The sequence below is a fragment of the Euleptes europaea genome, chromosome 20 (genome assembly GCF_029931775.1).
Source record: "Euleptes europaea isolate rEulEur1 chromosome 20, rEulEur1.hap1, whole genome shotgun sequence".
Taxonomy (NCBI): Eukaryota; Metazoa; Chordata; class Lepidosauria; order Squamata; family Sphaerodactylidae; genus Euleptes; species Euleptes europaea.
This window is the reverse complement of record NC_079331.1, coordinates 3052718-3076260: the sequence shown is the minus strand read 5'-3', so window position 1 is coordinate 3076260 and position 23543 is coordinate 3052718. Positions and strand designations below refer to the sequence as shown.

The window sequence follows — 23543 nt, the reverse complement described above, 5'->3', positions numbered from 1 at the left end:
GCCCTGCTGGATCAGACCGGGGAAGGCCCATCTAGTCCTGTCTCACACTGTGGCCAACCAATTCCTCTGGAGGGCCAACTACAGAGAGGCCGAGGCCTTCCCCTGATCTTGCCTCCTGGTGCTGGGATTCAGGGGTTGACCGCCTCTGAATGTGGAGGTTCCCTTTAGTCACCATGGCTAGTAGCCACTGATAGACCTCTCCTCCCTGAACTGGTCTAACCCCCCATTTAAAGCTATCTATGCCTGTGACCATCACTACATCCTCTGGCAGCGAATTCACATTTTAATCACTCGCTGTGTAAAGAAGTCATTTCCCTTACACACACACACTATCTCTGTATTCAAAATCAGTGTATACGTCTGTGATTGTGTGTGTGTTAAGTGCCATCAAGTTGCTTCCGACTCATGGCGACCCTACAAAATCAACGTCCTCCAAAATGTCCTGTCTTTGACAGCCTTGCTCAGATCTTGCAAACTGAAGGCTGCGGCTTCCTTTATTGAGTCAATCCACCTCTTGTTGGGTCTTCCTCTTTTCCTGCTGCCCTCAACTTTTCCTAGCATGACTGTCTTTTCCAGTGACGCTTGGTGTTCTCATAATGTGACCAAAATACGATAGCCCCCGTTTAGTCATTTTAGCTTCTAGGGTCAGTTCAGGCTTGATTTGATCTATAACCCATTTTCTCCAGGGGAACTGATCTTGGTTGTCCGGAGATCAATGGTAATTGCAATTTGTTTCCAGTGCTTGCTGTTTGAAAAATTTCTACGACGTTGGTTCATTCTGGGCAACTGATGGCAACTCTCCATCCTGCGTCCACCACTAGTTCCATTAACATACCATTCATTCACAAACACGTCTCACCACTATTAAAAGTTTATGGGAACAACTCCGATGGAATGCCAGTTGTTTACTCCAAGAAAACATTCTGCTTTGAGAGCCATAAAATGTACCCACAAGACCCCAAAATAGATGTCGAAACGAGTCACGTAACTGTGCTTCTCACACTCTTCGGTTTAAGGACACATCTTTTGTGTTTTTGCCCTGTTTCTGCTGCATTATAGTTTGATATTTTGTCCTTATTAGGCCAGAAGATGCTTTCTTTGGAAATATAACTGGAAAACATAGAAACATAGAGCTTGAAGGTACCTCAAGGGTCATCGAGTCCAACCTCCTGCACAATGCAGGAAATTCACAGTTACTCACCCACCACCAGTGTTCCCTGCTCTATGACCAGAGGAAGGCAAATAACCTCCAGGATCCCTGGTAGGGTTGCCAGGTCCCTCTTCGCCACCAGCAGGAGGTTTTTGGGGCGGAGAGGGGCTTGGGGAGGGGGAAGGACTTCAATGCCATAGAGTCCAATTGCCAAAACGGCCACTTTCTCCAGGTGAACTGACCTCTATTGGCTGGAGATAAGTTGTAATAGCAGGAGATCTCCTGCCACCACCTGGAGGTTTGGTAGTCAAACAGAAATAACTAGTGCCCCAAAGAAGACTGTGAAATCAAAAAAACTGAGCACTGATGGCATAAAAAAAGCTGTTAAGCCTGTTTCAGAGTAATGCAACCTTTGTCTAGGTCCTTGACACTTGTAAAATTCAGTGTGTAGCCAGCTAGCAAGGGAGCACCTTGCCACTGTACAATTATTAAAGAGTATCACAATTTACAATTTTTTCACAATAAAGTGGCTTTTCAATATTTGTGGTATATAACACAACACAATAGAAATGTCCATAGAGGCCACCGACGATGGGGTTCCGGTATTTTATCTCATTTCGTGTCTGCTTCTTGGGTCGTGGCGATCCAGTCATCCATTAGAAGCAGGAAGTCATAAGCTGTACGAACGGAACAAAAGTTCCAGTCAGAACAATCAACATAAGATCGCCACGACCCAAGAAGCGGATGTGAAATGGGATAAAATGCCGGAACCCCATCGTCGGTGGCCTCTATGGACATTTCTATTGTGTTGTGTTATATACCACCACCTGGAGGTTGGCAACCCTAATCCCCGGGCCAATCTGGCCAAGAGGGACATTCCTTCCTGACCCCAAAGTTGTGATCTGTGTTACCCTGGAAAGGGCCACAAGAGCCGAGCACTGGCTCATCTCTTCCTGCCCTCCCTCTCACAAGCGTGGTGTAGTGGTTAAGAGCGGTGGTTTGGAGTAGTGGACTCTGATCTGGAGACCTGGGTTTGATTCCCCGCTCCTCCACATGAGTGGCAGAGGCTAATCTGGTGAACTGGATTGGTTTCCCCACTCCTTCACACGAAGCCAGATGGGTGACCTTGGGCTAGTCACAGCTCTCTTACAGCTCTCTCAGCCCCACCTCCCTCACAGGGTGTCTGTTGTGGGGAGGGGAAGGGAAGGCGATTGTAAGGCGGTTTGAGTCTCCCTTAAGTGGTAGAGAAAGTTGGCATATAAAAACCAACTCTTCTTCTAATTTGCATCCCATCTCCCAAGCTAACCTAAAGCTATTTTCTTATAAGCAAATTTATTGGCGCTGTTTTCCATCATTATCTGATTGGCAGTAAGTTGTCAAGACTCTTAAGCTTGATGTTCCTGCCAGCGAACCAATTTTAAAAAAAACAACAGTTGATCAAAGGGTGCAAAGAATCCTTTAATTATTCAACTATCTGGAAGTTGAGGCCTATCAATGCAGGAAAAAGCATCCAAAAATGATCAAGTGGTTGGAACGCCTTTCTTATGAGGAAAGGCTAAGGATTTGGGGATTGTTTTTGGTTTAGAAAACTAAAGGAGTGGCGATATGATCAGGGTTTGTAGAATTATGCATAGGGTGAAGGACGTGGCGAGAATTTTTACTCCCTCTCCCATAATACTAGGACTTACAGGCCCTCGAGAAGTTGACAAACAGACAAAAGGAAATGTTTCTTCGATCGAAGAGGGATCGGCTTGTGGAATTTGCCGCATTCTTTGGCAACGACCATCAGACAGATTCGCAGAGGATACATCCATCAGTGGCTATTAGCCACAGCGACTAGCGTGCGCTTTCATGAACACTGAATAATGCACTTTCAATCCACTTCCAATGAACTTGAGCGACCGTTTGCAACTGCGTTTTGCTGTTTCCCCCAGTAAAATCCAGTTGCAGTGCACTGAAATTTATTTATTTTTATTCCCTTTATTGATATCCCACCTTTCTTTCTAATGGGGACCCAAAGCGGCTTACATCGTAAGGGCGACATGCGAAGCGTTTGCTTTGCCCAAGGTACAGCGTCTGCTCTATACTTTCAAATCCAGTCCCTGGTTTGGGTTATCTCATTAGAACCAGAAGTATGCCAATAAAGGTCGATTGGATTGGACTGGATGGGCATTGAAGTCCCTCCCCTCCCCAAACCTGCCTTCCTCAGGCTCCGCCCCAAATACCTCCCGCCGGTGGCAAAGAGGGACCAGGCAACCCTATCCTAGTCCAACATTTTAGAGATGCCATGTGCTTAAGCTTAGTAACTGCCAGATCTTTTCTGACACGTTTAGGGAACTAGAGATGTAGCAAGGATTTCTTGTTTTAACCTCAAGTATACCCTACCCTATTTTATAGTGAGTAAAGTTTTGTTTTTTGCTAAGACAAAGGACTTTGTCTATTGACTGTGTGTGTGTGCCTTAATTGACTTTCACCAGCCATGATCATACGATCCATAATCCTCTGATAAAAGAATTTTCCTAACAAAACGAACTGCGGCCACTTTGATGTTCTGATACAAACGCCAGAACACTGGATCAGCGTCCTTCCTTCCCGATGGCTGCCGATAAGCGCAACCTCGAACTTTATATTTAGCCCCCTTCGAGGAAAATACAGATGGTTGCTTTGGTAAGTTGGACTTGCCTTCCCACACTGAGCTTTACCACCTCTGCCTGCTTGAATTAGCACTGGGGGGGGGGGGGGAGAGAGAAACTAACTTTGAAAGATCCCCTTTTACAAGCCGTGATAATTCACACAACATGGGGCTGCGCACAATAACATGGCAGCATTACCGCTTCCGGAAATAAACATCTGGCACGCACGGCGTGAAAGGCTGCGGCGGCTCTGGGAATGCCAACCCAACTTCTCCCTCGGTTATTTAAATAGATTCATCATTGTGGAGGGGAATCCTACGTTGGGATTTGGAGGGTGGGCTCTATGGCATCACCCCCCTCCTGAACTCCCCTCAATCCACAAACTCTGTCCTCCCCAGGCCCCATTCCCAAATCTCCAAGAATTTCCCAATCCAGATGTGGCAACCCTATATTATAACCATTTTCATGTGTGTGTGGAAGAAGGAGGAGGAAAGAGCAGGAAGAAGAAGAAGAAGAAGAAGAAGAAGAAGAAGAAGAAGAAGAAGAAGAAGAAGAAGAAGAAGAAGAAGAAGAAGAATGAGAGGAGGAGGAAGAGGAAGAGGAGGAGGAGGAAGAAGAAGAAGAGTTGGTTTTTATATGCCAACTTTCTCTACCACTTAAGGAAGAATCAAACGGGCTTACAGTCACCTTCCCTTCCCCTCCCCACAATAGACACCCTGGGAGGTAAATGGGGCTGAGAGAGCTGTGACTAGCTCAAGGTCACCTAGCTGGATTCATATAGAGAAGCGGGCAAATAAATCCAGTTCACCGGATTCGCCTCCGCCGCTCACGTGGAGGACAGGGGAATCAAACTCGGTTCTCCAGATCAGACTCCACCGCTCCAAATTCCACTTCTGTGCAGCTGGAACAATCCGTAAAACACCCCTCTCCATACATTGAGGATGAAAACCAAAGACAACGTAGAATTATAAATGCACTGCTTTTACTTTTTTGCAAATATTTGGACAGCTGGGTTGCTGCCAATATGTATATTTAAAAAATATGAGAACACACAGCTCTGACTATACGCAGGCCCTGGGAGAGACGCTAATAATGCCATTCGAAAGGCACAATAAAAGGAGACGTCTCCAAACATTGGTGGCCTGTTTCTGATCACAGTGAGTCATAAAAACCATATTATAAAGATGTTCAGAAAGCATCTGAACGTTATGGGCCAGCTAACGGTCCACCCCAATTAGCTCAGCTGAGCTTACTGACGGGCACAGCCAAATTGACACATGAACACATAAAGCTGCCTTATGCTGAATCAGACCCTGGGTCCATCAAAGTCAGTCTTGTCTACTCAGACCGGCAGCGGCTCTGCAGGGTCTCAGGCAGAGGTCTTTCCCATCACCTACTTGCCTAGTCCCTTTAACTGGAGATGCCGATTGAACCTGGGACCTCTTGCATGCCAAGCAGATGCTCTACCACTGAACCACAAACCCACCCCCCACATTCACACAGCGCCATTCAGGGCATTCTTTGGGTACCTGAACTGGGGTTGCTCACCTCCAAGTGGGTCCAGAACATCTTCAGAATTACAACTCGTCTCCAAACAAGATATATCAGTTCCACTGGAGATAGGCTTGCCAACCTCCAGATGGTGGGTGGAGATGTCCCAGAATTATAACTGATCTCCAGATGACAGGGATCAGTTCCCCCCCAGAAAACAGCTGCTCTGAAGAGCATATTCTTTGGCATTATACCCTGATGAGGTCCCTTCCCTCCACAAATCCCACCGTCCCCAGGCTCAGCCCCCAAAATCTCCAGGTATTTCCCAACTAAGAGCTGGCAACTGTCCTAGGAGAAAATGGCTGCTTTGGAGGGCAGACTCTATGGCATTATATAGGATGGCCAGGTCCCTCTTCACCACCAGCGGGAGGTTTTGGGGGCAGAGTCTGAGGAGGGCGGGGTTTGGAGAGGGGAGGGACTTCAATGCCATAGAGTCCACTTACCAATCTATCTATAATTCATTAATCAGCGAAGCATGGAGCTCAAGAAAGGCACTCACGACCGGCAGCCCATCTTCCTAGGGGAGGGTAGACTCTATGGCATTACACCCCACTGCGATCCTTCCCTTCCCCGAATCCCACCTTCCCCAGGCTCTGCCCCACCAAATCTCCAGGAATTTCCCAATCCAGCGTTGGCAACCCTCACCCAAACAGTCAGCCAACAGAAACGAAGAGAGTAGAGGGGTAAAGAAACAAGTCAGGCATGAGCGAGAGCCGCCATGCCAGAAAGCGACCACGAGGTGTCGCCACTGCTCCACAGAGATGCGAGTTCGAAACAGATGGGGGGGCGCTCCTGGAATTCCCCAAAAGTGTGGTGTGTGTGTGTCAAGTGCCGTCAAGTCACTTCCGACTCATGGCGACCCTATGAATGAAAGTCCTCCAAAATGTCCTATCTTTGACAGCCTTGCTCAGATCTTGCAAATTGAAGGCTGTGGCTTCCTTTATTGAGCCAAAAGTGTTACTCTCCCTTTAGTTGTTATGTCATTTACCTTATGGGAAGGAAAAGCTTTGAGGCAGCGCAGACCCCGAAGTCCTCTGCCGGTCTCCTGAGCGTTCCTCACAGGAAAGGCACCATGTGGAACAGATCTTGACCAGATCTTGGCCAGCCTGTTACACGATCTCAACAGGTCTTCAGAGGGAAAACACACTGCTCTTGCGGACCGCGTTAGCCAAAAGATGAACCTCAGACACAGCTTGCATGGAGCGTAGGGGCCTGGAGCGGTGGACTCTGATCTGGAGAACCGGGTTTGGTTCCCCACTCCTCCACAGGAGCGGCAAGGGCTAGTCTGGAGAACCGGGTTGGTCTCCCATCTCCTCCACATGAAGCCAGCTGGGTGACCTTGGGCTAGTCACAGCTCTCTTAGAGCTCTCTCAGCCTCACCTACCTCACAGGGCGTCTGTTGTGGGGAGGGGAAGGGAAGGTGATGGTAAGCCAGTTTGATTCTTCCTTAAGTGGCAGAGAAAGTCGGCATATAAAAACCAACTCTTCATCATCATCATCATCATCTCACAAGGGCCCGTAAAACGTTCTTCCCTCCTGAAATTCTTCCATTCTTCCAACACCATCACTCCACTAAACTTCAGCCCAACCCCTGGGATAAACTCTTTCAAAAAGCGTGAAATCCAAACTTTTAATCTCAAATTGCAATGCTGGCTCTTCAGTCTGTTTTTAACAAATGCCGAGAAATCCGCCAATAGGAAGCGGCGATAGAGGATGGTGGCGAGCACTGTACGATGAGTCGTGCCAAGACGGCCTCAATTTACCTTCAGTTGCAGTCTGTAATCTTTGCTGAAAGATTGGCAGATTAACCAAACGATGTGCTTTTCGTACATACCTTTGGAACGCAACTCCATCGCATCATACCACATAACAGAATAGCAGGATCGGGAGGGCGGGGGTAGAAGAAGGGGAAGGAAGAAGAAGAAGAAAAGAGAGACATCGAGTTTCAACTCGCAGAACTGAAAACAACATTCCAAGCCATGATTCAAGAAGGATATTTATGTTCACACAAAGAGCTTTCAAATCTTCTCCAGCTGCAAGTGGGGATAAAAACTAGAGATCATAACCAAACCGGCAAGAAAGAAAGAAAGAAAGAAAGAAAGAAAGAAAGAAAGAAAGAAAGAAAGAAAGAAAGAAAGAAAGAAAGAAAGAAAAGAAAGAAAGAAAGAAAGAAAGAAAGAAAGAAAGAAAGAAAGAAAGAAAGAAAGAAAGAAAGAAAGAAAGAAAGAAAGAGAGAGAGAAAGAGAGAAAGAGAGAAAGAGAGAAAGAGAGAAAGAGAGAAAGAAAGAAAGAAAGAAAGAAAGAAAGAAAATAGTAATACGTCAAAAGCTCTGGGAATCCATTAAATCCCTTCAAAGCCAGTGGCTATAATAACACTCAAGGACAAAGGCTACCTTCTGTGCATCTTTTCAACACTTCTCAGCTTGTTGAAGAAATATATTGTTTCCTAGATAATACACAAGCCGAGCAGTTGACTGATATAAAAAAAGTTTTTATTTCATACACACACACACAGAGAGAGAGAGAGAGAGAGAGAGAGAGAGAGAGAGAGAGCAAACATAGTTTTTGTGTAATGCTTGGCTCCATTGCCTTGGAAAGATTTGGCGCAATTATGTTGTATTGGGTGTGACGGCCGGCCTGACAATGGAAATACACATGAAAGGCTTGAGGGTGCTATTAGCAGGTGGAATGTTAACAACAATACTTAACAGTAATATTTATTATTTGCAAAGCCGCTTTAAAAAGTTCTGCTCCTGCCCAAGAAGGATTACACTCTCATTTGGATAATTTGAAACAAACAAACAAAAAACCCAAAACCTATTACGCTCACTAAAATAAACCAGTTGAAAGCTTTTCAAATGAGGGGAAAAAATGCATTAAATTACTATTGGCTAGTTAAAGGGATGCATAGATAAGAAGCAATACGCTGAAAAGTTTTTTTTTTTAAAGTATGTGAAATAAGAACATAAGGAAAGCCCTGCTGGATCAGACCGAGGCCCACCAAGTCCAGCAGTCTGTTCACACAGTGGCCAACCAGGTGCCTCTAGGAAGCCCACAAACAAGACGATAGCCCATAACGGATACTAGACAACCATAAATCCATCCCCCATTCCGACAGGTGAACCCCATTCTTCCGGAATAGACTGCAGCAGCATTGTCCTACCTGTGTTCCACAGCACCTGATATAATAGGCATGCCATCGTATTAATTCATGCCACTGTATTCCCTATTACTACGTATGGGTGTGAAAGCTGGACATTGAAGAAAGCTGATAGGAAGAAAGTATATTCCTTTGAAATGGGGTGTTGGGGGAGAGTGTTACGGATACCCTGGACTGCCAAAAAAACAAATCAGTGGGTTCTAGATCAAATCAAGCCTGAATTGACCCTACAAGCTAAAATGACTAAACCGAGGCTATCGTATTTTGGTCACATTATGAGAAGACAAGAGTCACTGGAAAAGACAATCATGCTCGGAAAAGTTGAAGGTAGCAGGAAAAGAGGAAAACCCAACAAGAGATGGGTTGACTCGGTAAAGGAAGCCCTCAATTTGCAAGATCTGAGCAAGGCTGTCAAAGATAGGACGTTTTGGAGGGCATTGATTCATAGGGTCGCCAGGAGTCGGAAGCGACTTGACGGCACGTAACACACAACATACACTGATACTGGAGAGAATAGGTATAAGAACATAAAGAAAAGCCCTGCTAGATCAGACCAAGGCCCATCAAGTCCAGCAGTCTGTTCACACAGGGGCCAACCAGGTGTCTCTAGGAAGCCCACAAGCAAGATGATGGCAGCAGCATAATTCCGCCTGTGTTCCACAGCACCTAAGATAATAGGCGTGAGCTCCCAAATCTATCTTTACTGCCCCAGGCAAGGCAACATGTAAGCAACCAAGTTGCTGAAAGGTCATTAATAAAAGTTAAATGGCCCACATATAATTGCTCAGCAATGGCCTTTAGCTCCCCAGTCAAAGCTCCCCTCAGGCATGCTGGGAGATATTAACCTTACAATGGAATCGTTAGGAAGTTTTAGCATTTTCCAGCTCACTGTTCCCACACAATTAACGGAGGGTTCCCCCCTCCCCTTGGCTTGGCCGATCTTTAAAGTCCTTAATCACTCTGACCTTTAAGGTCTTTTAAGAAATACTTCTGGTTCTAATGAGATAACCAAAACCAGGGACTGGATTTGAAAGTATAGGGCAGCCACCATACCCAGGACAAAGCAAACCCATGAACCCATGAAGCTGCCTTGTACTGAATCAGACCCTTGGTCCATCAAAGTCAGTATTGTCTACTCAGACCAGCAGTGGCTCTCTAGGGTCTCAGGTAGAGGTCTTTCACACCACCTACTTGCCTGGTCCCTTTAACTGGAGATCCTGGGGATTGAACCTGGGACCTTCTGCATGCCAAGCAGATGCTCTACCACTGAGCCATGGCCCCTCCCCAACACTTCACATGTTGCCCTTCCTGGCCGCAGGAAGCTTTCTGATCTTGGGCAATCATTAGGGTTGCCAGCCTGAAGAGGTCAGGGTTTGGAGAGGGGAGGGACTTCAATGCCATAGAGTCCAATGGCCAAAGCGGCCATTTTCTCCAGGGGAACTGACCTCTGTCGGCTGGAGATCAGTTGTAATAGCAGGAGATCTCCAGCCACCACCTGGAGGTTGGCAGCCCTAGCACTCATGAATCATGTGAAAATGATATACAAGCGGGATTGCGATACGTGAGGAAGGGCCGGGGCTCAGTAGGAGAGCCTCTTGCTTTGCATGCGGAAGGTCCCAAGTTCATCACCAGTTGAAAGGTTCAGGTAGCAGGTGACATGAAAGGCCTTGATCTGGGACCCTGATTCAGTGGTAGAGCCTCTGCTTGGTAGGCAGCAGGACCCCGTTTCAATCCCCAGCATCTCCCAGTTAAAGGATCAGGTAGCAGGTGATGTGAAAGTCCTCATTCTAAGACCCTGGAGAGCTGCTGCCAGAGTAGACAAGACTGACCTTGATGGACTAATGAGCTGATTCAACAGAAGGCAGCTACAGTGCTTCAGTGAGATGGAGGTCAGTCAATGAATAATTTCTCATTCCTCCAGCAAACACTTCAATGCTACTGAGCATTTCCTTTCCACTGAGTGCCTATCTGGTCATCCAGGCTTGGTTCAGGCTACGCCACCCTCCTTTGAAGGAGGCAGGTAGCCTTTGATTTTCGGCTCCACACAAACCCTCTGCGCAAACCCAAGTTCTGGAGCCACGCCAAACGTCGCTGAGTAGTGCTTTATCAGAGATTCCCCTTTATTCTTTTGCTTTTGAAATATGTCTCCAAAGGTGCTGCGGTGAAATCAACAGCCCCCGAGGCATGACGTTCAGCTAGCGTGGAAAGTGTGAAGTGGAAAACTCTTGCATGTTGTGCGACTGCAGAATTAAATGTGTGTGTTTTCGAAGCAGAGAATGGGGAGTCCAATTCTGGACTGGATGGGCCTTTGGTAGGGTTGCCAGGTCCCTCTTTGCCTCCAACGGGAGGTTTTTGGGGTGGAGCCTGAGGAGGGCGGGGTTTGGGGAGGGGAGGGACTTCATTGCCATAGAGTCCGATTGCCAAAGCAGCCATTTTCTCCAGGTGAACTGATCTCTATCGGCTGGAGATCAGTTGTAATGAAATGCCTGTTATATTGTATCAATCCCAATGACAATAAAACAGCAGGAGGTTGAAGATTTCAAAGCAGTTGTTTATTGGCCAATACACAGCCTGGTGAAAATTGCCCCAAGGCGCAGGACAAATCACACAAACCTCAAAGGATTGCAAGTACGGATATAATCTTTGGTAATGGGTGGTACAAAGACGCAATACATAACGTAGAGACCCAAATACCCAATACTAGGGACCCCAGGATTAGCATATCCTATTAGAGAATCAGAAGTGTTGCAGAAAAAGTGGTGATCTAATGCTCTCTAATGAGCAGAGAAGACCCACCAGTGTCAGGTGCTTCTCTGTTTGATCCTAAATCATGGGTCTCCTTATCTTGGACCTTGGTGCCTGCCAAGGCTCGAGATCTCTAGCTGGTTCGTATCTCTGGAAAACCAGCTTATGCAAGCATACTAAGACCATCTATGAATTCTTTAATTAGCTTCTAACTAAGGAGCAACAGTGGGCCTCTTATACTTGAGGCCTGTAACATATGCAAGTGCTTGGTGTAACTTATAGAAGCCACCTCTAATATGCTGAGTGTGGCATGTCCGTGAGTGCAGATATACTTTATTGAGTACAAATAATATATTTCAAATCAAAGAATACATTTCCAATACATTTCCCATAGCATATAATGATTTCAGGCATTACAGTAATAGCAGGAGATCTGCTATTACCTGGAGGTTGGCAACCCTAGCTGGTCTGATCCAGTAGGGCTCCCCAGTAGGGGGGAAAGAAAGGTGGAGAGACCTGAGCAAAATTCTCTTGCAATTTGAACGCGCCCACAAGCTGTGAGCCATAAATTGTTCCTCTTTTCGCCAAAGAGCAGATTTCCCCAAAGCCACTGTTATCCATTATCCACTCTCCATTGTAACCATTCCGCATTGGCCCGAGTCCTTAAAAACATACCGTGCGCGCACACATACACCAAAACCTTTCAACAGCTCCAGCCGGCCCCCTCCTGAATTACAGGCTGTTGTTCCGCAGAACGTCCACTAGCAGAAGGGCTGAATGCAGCTTGCTGGATAACATGCCCGGAGTTGCTAAGAATATTTCAGGATGTGAAGAATCCCAGACCCTCTTCGTTGGGCAAGGCGAAGGCTTGAGGCTTTTAGCTCTTTCGATAAGGCAGGCAAAAGAAATGGGGCGTGGAAGGTGTCTCTGGAGCTTTTGAGCTTCAAAGTCACATCAAAGTCAGTATTGTCTACTCAGACCGGCAGCGGCTCTCCAGGGTCTCAGGATGAGGTCTTTCACATCACCTGCTTGCCTAGTCCCTTTAACTGGAGATGCCGGGGATTGAACCTGGGACCTTCTGCATACCAAGCAGAGGCTCTACCACTGAGCCACGGCCCCTTCCCTATTTAGACTTTGATTTAAATGGGATGCTAGTCAAAGCAAATGCGCTTTCCGGTGGCACTATGCGCTCAGACAACATACTGGTTAAACCAGGGTACGGCTCATGTAAAACCGGGGTACGACTCATGTTTTGGGTCAGGAAAACAGAACTGGGGGGGTATTACCTCCCCCCTTGCCACACAACAATACCAGCTAGGGTTGTATAGGCCAGTCCGCCTTGAAGTGTTCTTACACAACCTCCATTGAAATGAATGGGAGTTTCGCAGTTGTATGGCTGCTGAGTTTCCAATCTGCTCGTACTCACATGGAACATATGAACACATGGAGCTGCCTTGTATTGAATCAGACCCCCCCTTGGTCCATCAAAGTCAGTATTGTCTACTCAGACCGGCAGCGGCTCTCCAGGGTCTCAGGCAGGGGTCTTTCACATCACCCACTTGCCTAGTCCCTTTAACTGGAGATGCCAGGGATTGAACCTGGGACCTTTTGCATGCCAAGCAGATGCTCTACCACTGAGCCACACCTCCCCCCCCCAAGAGAATTCCCAAGGGAGGGGGGAGGTGCCTTTGGGAGTGGGACAACCCGGAGGTCCAGGCAGACCTTACAATCCACATTTCCGTATATCAAGCTCCTTTACATTTTTTCCTCTTAATTGTTGCTATTCCCCGCATTGGAACGGAGAGACCATCGCTATATATCCCGTTCCTTTGCGCTGCCAAAAGAAATGGCTGCTTCGGCTGCCAGAACACTTAATCTAGCCCCCGCCCTGAATTAAAAAGGGCCCCAAGATTATGCCTTAAGGGCTTCCCATTAAACCGTCTGCAGCAAGCTGGAAACCACGACAGATTCTTGCTTCCTGCAGCGACGCTTGCCAAAGAAGGGTTCGAGAAATAAACTGGTATGTCATCGAGCTTTCCCTCTCCCCCCTCAAGGAAAAGCAGACCCTGCAGAAGAATTTGATCGTTTGCGTTTCTGCAGCAGGGAACAATCACCCTGGAATCCTTCCCAACTTTCACTGCAAGAAACGAACTTTCCTGATCTCGCGGTTTCGAAATCTGCCAGGGACCGAAAGGGCCTGCAAGCAAACGTCTCCCTCCCTCCAGTGACCGAAAATATTACCTTTCGGCACGATGCTGACATTCAAAAACTAAAAACGCAAGCATCTTTTTAACATTTAGGATCATCATCTGATTGTACTCACTTTAGCCTGAAGAGGAGAAGACTGAGAGGGGGATAACCCTCTTCAAGTACTTGAGGATGTTTTGGAGGACATTGATTCATAGGGTAGCCATGAATTGGGAGTGACTTGTTGGCTCTTAAATCAAAAGAGTTTCTGTCTACACATTAGGAAGAATTTTCTGACAGTCAGAGCGGGTTCCTCTGTGGAACAGGCTTCCTCGGGAGGTGGTGAGCGCTCCTTCCCTGGAGGTTTTTAAGCAGAGGCTAGATGGCCATCTGTCAGCAATGCTGATTCTATGACCTTAGGCAAATCGTGAGAAGGGAGGGCATCTTGGCCACCTTCTGGGCATGAAGTGGGGGTCACTGGGTGTGTGGGGGGTAGTTGTGAATTTCCTGCATTGTGCAGGGAGTTGGACTAGATGACCCTGGTGGTCTCTTCCAACTCTATGATTCCATGATTCTATAAGACCTTCCCTCATCAGATCTCGGAAGCTAAGCAGGGTCAGCCCTGTTGGATGGGAGACCACAAAGGAAGTCCAGGGTTGCTGTGCAGAGGCAGGCAACGGCCAACCACCTCTGAATGCCTCTTTGCCTTGAAAACCTTCCAGGGTTGCCATCAGCCGACTGACTTGACGGCCCTTCGCCACCAAAATTTTCCTGTGTGGACATGACACTCCAGTATGCTCAAGCATAATGGTGACGCAATATCCAACGATGTGTGAATCCAGCCACTGAGAAAGTGCCTTCTCTGGTGGTAGAACACCTTCCACCCTGGTGATAATGGTTGTCACCATTACTTGGAGCCTTGTGGAGGAAGTTGTTTATTCTGGAGTGCCTTTTAAATGTCGATCCACCATCCCGTTTCAGTTATTTTACTTTGACTTCTGCCGCCTAACAGCCTTGTATTGCTGTTTTCAACTGTTCAGGTTCCTTAAAAGGCTTTTAAAGGCGTAGGATTCTGGATTTTAAAAAAAAACTTAGAATTATACAATGACAGAGTTGGAAGGGACCACCAAGGTAATCTAGTCCACCCACCCTGTACAATGCCAGAAATTCACAACTACCTCCCCCACACACACCCAGTGACCCCCACTCCATGCCCAGAAAATGGCCCAGATGCGCTCCCTCTCATGATCTGCCTAAGGTCATAGATTCAGCATTGCTGGCAGATGGCCATCTAGCCTCTTCTTAAAAACCTTCTTTAAAACCTCCTTGATTCATTGGCTGATGCTTTTGTATGAATATCTATATGGGGGTTAGGCAACCTTCAAGTGGGGCTCAGAGATCTCCCAGAATTACAACCGATTGACGGACGAACAGCGATCTGTCTCCCTGGAGAAAATGGCTGCTTCGGAGGATGAACTCGATGGTATTATACCCTGCTGAGGTCCCTCCCCAGGCTCCACCCCCAGATCTCCGGGGATTTCCCAACCTGGAGTTGACAAGCCCAGGTTCCCCATGTTGTACATTCCCTAGAACGGGAAGGCAGGAGATAACTTTCGGGCATAATAAACTCATGAGCAGTTACGCTGCGAGTGGAATTTTTAAAACTTTGGTCCTGCTTATTATTGCAAACCAGCAAAACTGGAGACATTTTCAAGTTGCTCCTTCGATGGTTTACTTTGATTCCTATCTGTTCCTCTGTTTCGGATTTATGCTAGACAATGTATTATTGTTTTGGGGCCCTCGATGTAGGAAAGGCGGAAAAGCAGAATTTCAAACAAACGCATAAATTAAGCAGATCAGGAAAATTACGAATGTAAAAACAAAAATGGAAAGCATTTTCTGCAGCAGCTCAACGCATGCAAGCTAGGGGGGAACAACTCTGTTTTTCATTACCCTTTTTTTTGCCGTTTATGATCTCAGAGTAGAGCCAGCCACCTTTTTAATGAGCCCGACCCTAAAGACGTCCAAACCTTCCAAGTGGATTTATGGGCAAAGGTCACAGTTAACAGCCCCATGGATGCCTTTTTGGGGTGTGGGGCTTACTGAGCACACAGACCCACACAACTGGCAAAGGAAACCAGTTTATATCATCTTTGGGATGCCAGGTTTTTCTTGCAGCGAAGGACCGAGACAGTAATTTTTGTTAACCCTTTCGGCGGCAAAGATGGGGAAAGCCGATGCCATCCACCGAAATCCACGTATGCTCAGTTTTTTCACCACAACAGTCCTGTAGTGCCCTGATCAGGATGGCCTAAGCTAGCCTGATCATGTTAGATCTCAGAAGCTAAGTAGGGTCAGCCCTGGTTAGTATTTGGATGGGAGACCACCAAGGAAGTCCTGGGTTGTTAGCAGAGGTGGGCGATGGCAAACCACCTCTGCTCATCTCTTGCCTCGACCTAAGTGGTCCAGACTTGTCTGATCCGGTCAGATCTCAGAGACTAAGAAAGATCGGTCCTGGTTAGTATTTGGATGGGAGACCACCGAGGAAGTCCTTTCCAATTTGAATCTCATGAAGGGAGCGTTGACTCTCGAAAGCTCATACCACGAAACTCTTCTTGGTCTCTATGGTGCTACTGAACTGTTAGAAAATTCTTCCTAATGTCTAGATGGAAACACTTTTGATTTAATTTCAACCTGTTGGTTCTGGTCTGACCTTCTGGGGCAACAGAAAACAACTCGGCACCCTCCTCTACATGACAGCCCTTCAATGTCTAAATAGTATCTACAATACTGAATTTGAATTGTTTCATTTTATTACTGCCATTCAGGGTGTGTGTGTGTGTGTGTGTGTGTGTTAAGAGTTGTCAAGTCACTTCCAATTCATGGCGACCCTATGAATCAATGTCCTCCAAAACATCCTCTCCTTAACAGCCTTGCTCAGATCTTGCAAACTGAGGGCTGTGGCTTCCTTTATTGTCCATTCATCTCTTGTTGGGTCTTCCTCTTTTCCTGCTGCCCTCAACTTTACCTAGCATGACTGTCTTTTCCAGTGATTCTTGTCTTCTCATAATGTGACCAAAATACGATAGCCCCAGTTTAGTCATTTTAGCTTCTAGGGACAATTCAGTTTCGTGTACATCTAATTATCAATTATTACATTATTAATAGAGAAGATTTCCCTCTTCCCCAGTTCACATTTCCTCTTCCAAAAACGGCAACACTGCATGTTCAAGATATTTAACTGCAAAAGTGGATTGGCATCTGTGTATCGCAGCTAACTTCAAACTACAGACCATCCGATTATTTATAGAGATTAAAATTCAAAATCAGAGGAAGGCATTACCCTTGATTATTATTTCAGAGAATGGTTCAAAAACCCCTAATATGCTGATCTGGTACTAAGTATGTATTTGTTCCACCACAATTACCCAAACGGAGGACAGGGAGATAATTCCAAGCCAAGAGAATTCAAATAAATCAAATTGTGACAGAAGAATCCATCTGGCGGAGGGGAAACTGCACAGAATAAATGAAACTTCTGCTGAGGTGATCATTTTCCACAGACCTGGCATACTTCTTAAATAGTTTTCTCTAAGGGGGGGGGGGGAAGATAAATTAGAAGCATTGCTTCGAGTATCTGTTTTAGAAAGAAGACTGCAACTTAAACCTTCCTGCTTCCTTTCCACTCCAAACGGTTTTCTTTCGCAAAATATATGTTTTCCTCCCCGGCTTGGCTAAATTGCTTCCATGCACTTCTGCTGTTACCGAGATGATAAAAGTGATTTGAACCAGATCCAAACGAATCGCACATTGATGCAGACGGGTCCCACTGCAAACGTCCAGATGACCTCTGTGCAGGGAAGCGCTTCATGGCATTCGTTCAAAGAAGACAAGCTTTTTTTAAAAAAAAATTTTTACAGATTCATATATATGATTCTTTTCCTTTGCAATTCTTTTTCTGTTCTCCGAGTCTTCCTGGTTTCCACTGGAAGACACAGTCTGCTACAATCAACAAGTAACATTCGCATCTGCTGCAAAACAGCATAGTTGTTGGTGGAAGTTCTGTCAAATTGCATCCGACTTATGGTGATCTCTTGGGGGTTTCAAGGCAAGAGACGTTCAGCATAGTTACTTTTCTGGACTTCCTTGAACAAGTAAGAACATATCCAACAGCTTTGATTCATGAGTCCCCTCCTCCCACCCCCCCGAACGCAGCAAAAATTACTCTTGAGCAAATCTGGAAGCTTCCTGTGATCGCGGTGGGTGAAAAAAATATATTTTTGCAGAAATTGCTGCTGAGAGGCATCACGTCGGGAAAGGGGAGGGAAATGCAGAAGATTCACATGTGCGAACTAGTCCTGAAATCAGACATGGTAGAGAAAGTCGGCGTATAAAAACCAACTCTTCTTCTTCCTCCTCTATCATCTCTGTAGTTGCTCTCCCAATACTTTATTATTTAAAACACTTTTATGCTGCCTTTCCACCCAACGCAGGGTCCCCAAACTGGTGAACAATGAAAACCATTTCAACACGTTTTTTTTAAAAAAACAACAACCATACATATCATAAAAACAATTAAAAACAACAATTAAAAAAATGTCCACACAAATTGCTGTTGGGTCTCCTAGATCCAAGCAAAGGACCCTCTAGACTTCATTCTTGCGCATGCACGCAGAGCCGCAACAAAAAAACCAAAACTCCCAATGGATTTGCAGCCCCGCAACTCTGAGTAACGTATGTTCCATCGAAAAGGCTTTCCCCGCCTATGCAGGCAAAATATAAAACTCCCTGGGTCCTTTAAGACATTAAGCAACGATTGGAAAATGTGTGTTTATTCATTAGAGAACCATCACGGTGCTTTGCTGAAAATACGTGTTTGCCATCCGACCGTGTAAAAACGCTACAGTTGCCTATGAAATCCCTTTAACGAGGAACGAAGTTTAACAACGTTCGAGTACAGTAGCTGCATTTTTCGACACTGAAGTTTTCAGCATGCTTTGGTTTTTATATTCACCGCAGTGGACCCGAGTGAGGAAAGAAACAATACGTCCCATTATTTGATAGGAAAGTGATCGTGCGCTAAGACGCACATAGATGGACTCTGATCTGGAGAACCGGGTTGGTTTCCCCACTCCTCCACATGAAGCCAGCTGGGTGACCTTGGGCTAGTCACAGCTCTCTTAGAGCTCTCTCAGCTCCACCTACCTCACAGGGTGTCTGTTGCTGGGGAAGGGAAGGCAATTGTAAGCTGGTTTGAGTCTCAAGTGGGAGAGAAAGTCGGCATATAAAAACCAACTCTTCTTCAAACTGAAGCCCACATTGTTGCACAAGATAATCCCAGTTGCAATTTTTTAAATTTTTTTAAATTTACTTTATTTATGTCCTGCCTTTCTCCCTAAGGGGAACCGAAAGTGCCTTACGTCATTCTCCTCCCTCCCCCCATTTTGTCCTCACAACAATCCTGTGAGGTAGGTTGGGCTGAGAGCATGTGACTGGCCCAAGGTCACCCTGCAAGCTTTCACGGCAGAGTGGGGATTCAAACCTGGGTTCCCCAGATCCTACTCCAACATTATAACCACTACGCCACGCTGGCTCACTGCTATAGCACAACTGCTATAGTTAGGGTTGCCAACCTCCAGGTACTAGCTGGAAATCTCCTGCTATTACAACTGATCTCCAGCCAATAGAGATCAGTTCGCCTGGAGAAAATGGCCACTTTGGCAATTGGACTCTATGGCTTTGAATTCCCTCCCCTCCCCAAACCCTGCCCTCCTCAAAACCTCCTGCCGATTGCGAAGAGGGACCTGGCAACCCTAATTCTAGCACACAAAAGGAAAGTCTACAACCAAGCTGATTATTAATACACACCCACACACCCTGGATACTTTAACACTCAGAAAACTCACAAGGAAGCTAAAAGAAGATCACTTTTTGCATGAGCTTAACAAGAATGAAGTGGCCCCGGCTAACAATAACACCACTAAAATGTAAGCTAAACAAGTGAAATGCAAAAGAATAAATACGGAAAGAGGTTTATCTCATGCGCAGATTTGTTTATCTCGCCCGCTGGCCCACCCACAATGCAGTTCAGTGGGGGAAACGTGGCTCGTAATAAATAGGAGACTGTTATCCTACCCCCTAAATGAAATGCAGCCAAATCCAAAATGGCAGTAATTGGTAGGAAGTTTATTTTTGTCCCCGACACGCTGAACGATTCCCAGCGGTGCTTCTTTCCAGGGTTCCCGAGTTAAGTTTACGCTCTTGGTTTCGTAGACTTCTGATTCAACCCCAGGAGCTGCCCCTAACACAAATTCAAAATTAAACATTTTGTTGCAGTAGCATCTGGAAAAAAACAATGGTTTCTTGGGGTTTCAACATGCTTCTTGCTCCATTATACTCTGCAGCTGTTCCCTATTCCTTTCACAAGGAGGAAAGAAAGAGGGATATCACCAGATCCAAAGGAAGAAAGGCTACCTGTACTGAAAATAGTTGTGTGAAAAGGCACCGGAGGCAGGGTTGCCAACCTCCAGGTGGCCTCGAGATATCCCAGTATTACAAGTGAACTCCAGCTGACCAAGATCCTGAGGAGGGCGGGGTTTGGGGAGGAGAGGGACCTCAGCAGGGTATAATGTCATATAATCCACCCTGCAAATCTGCCATTGTCTCCAAGGGAACTTATCTCTGCAGTTTAGAGATCAGTTGTACTTCTAGGCCATCTCCAGGCCGCACCTGGAGGTTGGCAGCCCTACACTATTGCAAAGATTAAAAACCATGCAGAAGGGCAAATTTGGGGATTAAGCCAAGAGGAACACTAACTGAATTAAGGAAGCCTGACCCCACGATGCCAATAAATCAACTCTGCAGTGGGGGGGGGGGGGGGAGAAAATGCTGCCAAACTATACAATGAACTATTCTCTCTATTTTTTTTTATGACTGTTTTTGGAAGGTGGCGGCTATTAAAAAGTAATCTCCACTGATCTTGTATTCAACAGAACAGAGCATAAACTAAGGCTATGGGGATTTAGGGGGGGTGATATATGTTTAATCAGCTTGGATTTGAGCTCCCATTCTTTGGAAATTACTGGCAGATATGAAGAAACTGTTGGAAACATCTGAGGTTCTGGAAACCCAATATCGGATTATTTATATATTGTATATAATCCCACTGCTGAAGAGTCTGGTGTCCCAAGGCGATGCCCGTCATGTGAGAGCACGTCAAGCACGCGAAATTTGCAACTTCTGGCCTCTTGCATAAGTCTGCTCTTTTGAAATATGTGATCTCAGAACGTCTATGAGCATCTGGCTGCCACTGTGAGCCGATGGCTATAAGAACATAGAAACAGGATGGTAGGATTGCACTTGCTAACCTTATCGGTGTTCAGATTTCAACAAAGTTAATGGAAAAAGGTTAAAAGGAATGATGGGGAGGGGCTGTGGCTCAGTGGTTAGAGTATCTGCTTGGTATGCAGAAGGTCCCAGGTTCAATCCATGGTATCTTCAGTTAAAGGGACTAGGGAAGTAGGTGATGTGAAAGACCTCTGCCTGAGACCCTGGAGAGCCACTGCCAGTCTGAGTAGACAATACTGACCCTGCTTAGCTTCCAAGGTCTGATGAGATTTGGCTAGTTTGGGCCTTCCAGGTCAGGGCAACAGCCACCTTACTAGTTGTAAACCAAGACCTTGGTCATGGTGGACATCTGGCTATGGCTCGTCTTCTGGGGCGTACACACAATGAAAGTCTAAATTGGCCCAAAGAATTAAGAAAGACAATCTGTCTCCAAGGTGGTGTGGACTCTACTGGCAAGGACTACATGAGGTAATGCATCTCCGTGCCTTGATGTCACTGCTGGAGGATGAACAACACAGCAACATTCGGACCCTGTCCTTCAGCCCCCAAAGATCTCTGGTCCTCTGCCTAAAGATCAACCATCTCTCCAGTCATGCTGGGAAGCTTTTCAATAGTTCAGCCAAGAATTTAATGCAGACAAGTTGTAGATTCAAACAGATGGAGAGTAACAGGCACTGGAGAGGATACGCAGGTCACCATGTATCCCCCCACGTACTCATAGCTTAGCAACATCTCTTGGCTTGCAATGTTATTGCCTCTCCAGGAACACCATTTGCAAGTGACGCTTGTGCATTCATGGCGGTTTCATTTTCGGACAACTGCTGGGATGTCTTTCTTCTGCCTTGACTGACATTCCAAACTTCAGTCGAGATAGCAACAGACCGCTTGCCCGTTACAGTGACCTCCTCTTCTATGTTGACAGCATGAATAACAAAGCCATTCCCTCCCATGCTGAGATTTCTCACATCCACTAACATTTGGAGAGTGTGGAGATCTCTGCCTGTTCCAACGGAGATAAATAAATCAGCTTTGATATAAACGCCAGGAGGAACCACAAGCAGAGACGGGTCAAAAATCGGAAAAGATGGGATCAACAATCAAATGCCTTACAAGAAAAACAGAGAGATCAGTTGTTTGGTCTTGACTGAGATCCGATCGTCACCTTTGGGACCGATAAGGAAGACAGGGTAGACAAGCTAAGTGAGCCCCACTTTTTTGGAGTCAGGGTTTCTTTTTCCTATGAAGACAAGCAATTCAAGAGTCCTTCTCACAAAGAGATTGGAGCCTATATCAGGGAAGATGGTGCTGGGCTCTATTCCTTGTGTGTTGACCCTCCAGAGGAACTGGTTCGCCACTGCGTGAGATGGGATGCTGGACTAGATGGACCACATGGGTCTGATCCAGCAGGGCCCTTCTGATGTTCTCATGAAGGTCTTGGCCTCTATGCCCTGTTGTTGGACCTCTAGAGGAACTGGTTGGCCACTGAGTGAAATGAGATGCTGGACTAGATGGACCCTCACTGGCCTGATCCAGCAGGGCCCTTCTGATGTTCTCATGAAGGTCTTGGCCTCTATGCCCTGCTGTTGGACTTCTAGAGGACCTGGTTGGCCACTGTGTGGGACAGGATGCTGGACTAGATGAACCACTGGTCTGATCCAGCAGGGCCCTTCTGATGTTCTCATGAAGGTCTTGGCCTCTATGCCCTGCTGTTGGACTTCTAGAGGACCTGTTTGGCCACTGTGTGGGACAGGATGCTGGACTAGATGGACCACTGCTCTGATCCGGCAGGGCTCTTCTGATGTTCTCAGGTAGCCAGTGCGTACCTGTAAAAATGTTATTTTTGCTGTCTCCGACGTGCAGTCAAGCCATTAAAAGAGGCTAGATTCGAGTCCAGCAGGACCTTAGAGACCCACAGGATTTCAAAGCTCCCTTTGTCAGAGACATCAGACTGTCAAAAGCTCACATCCTGAAAATCTTGTGGGTTTCTAAGGTTCTCCTAGACTCACATCTAGCTGTTCTACCGCAGACCAACCCGGCTTACCCACTGCAACTGTCAAAAGAAGCTTTTTTTTATCCCAATGGGTGTGGCCCTCAGGCATCCACTGCGTGGGGTGTCTGGCCCTCCTCCTCTCTGGGGACGCTGGTTGCTAAGCCACGCTTGGAATCATTCAACAGATGCTTCCAAGCCTAGCTAGAGCTCGAATATTTGATGGTGTGTTTGCAGTGATGCGTTTTACATGCACGCGGCTGCCTCTTTATCAGGGATAACTACACGCACGCCCCAAAAAAGTACAGTAAAGTCGAGTATTACTTTCCAACTTGGTTGATGTCACCAGTCTTAAACTCCCCCTTTTTTTCCCTGTGAATTTTTAAAAAACCCTGCTCTTTGAGGTCTGCTTTTATACTTGATATCTAAAGTGGAGGCACAAATGCAGCCAAATGGTTTCTTCTGATCGCTTTCCAGACCAGCCCCATTATTGTTTCACCAGCTATTATGATATAATATGATTCTCGTAGCTTTTTCTAGCCTTTAGGGGTCACGTTGCCCAACAAGACACTGCTATACCGCCCTTTGCAAATGTACAGGAATCTGTACACTAGGGAGGGGCTGTGGCTCAGTGGCAGAGCATCTGCTTGGCATGCAGAAGGTCCCAGGTTCGATCCCCGGCATCTCCAGTTAAAGACACTTGCCAAATAGGTGATGTGAAAGACCTCTACCTGAGACCCTGGAGAGCCGCTGCCGGTCTGAGTAGACAATACTGACTTTGAT

The 23543-nt window shown here is 46.4% G+C and overlaps 1 protein-coding gene and 1 non-coding gene across 2 annotated transcripts in view; both read right to left on the bottom strand.

The window, feature by feature from the left end:
- Positions 1-23543, bottom strand: part of THSD4 (thrombospondin type 1 domain containing 4) — a 235768-nt gene that overhangs the window by 128327 nt on the left and 83898 nt on the right. The window lies entirely within an intron of this gene.
- Positions 12817-12888, bottom strand: TRNAA-GGC (transfer RNA alanine (anticodon GGC)). The gene has a single exon. It is a non-coding gene; the product is annotated as a tRNA-Ala (tRNA).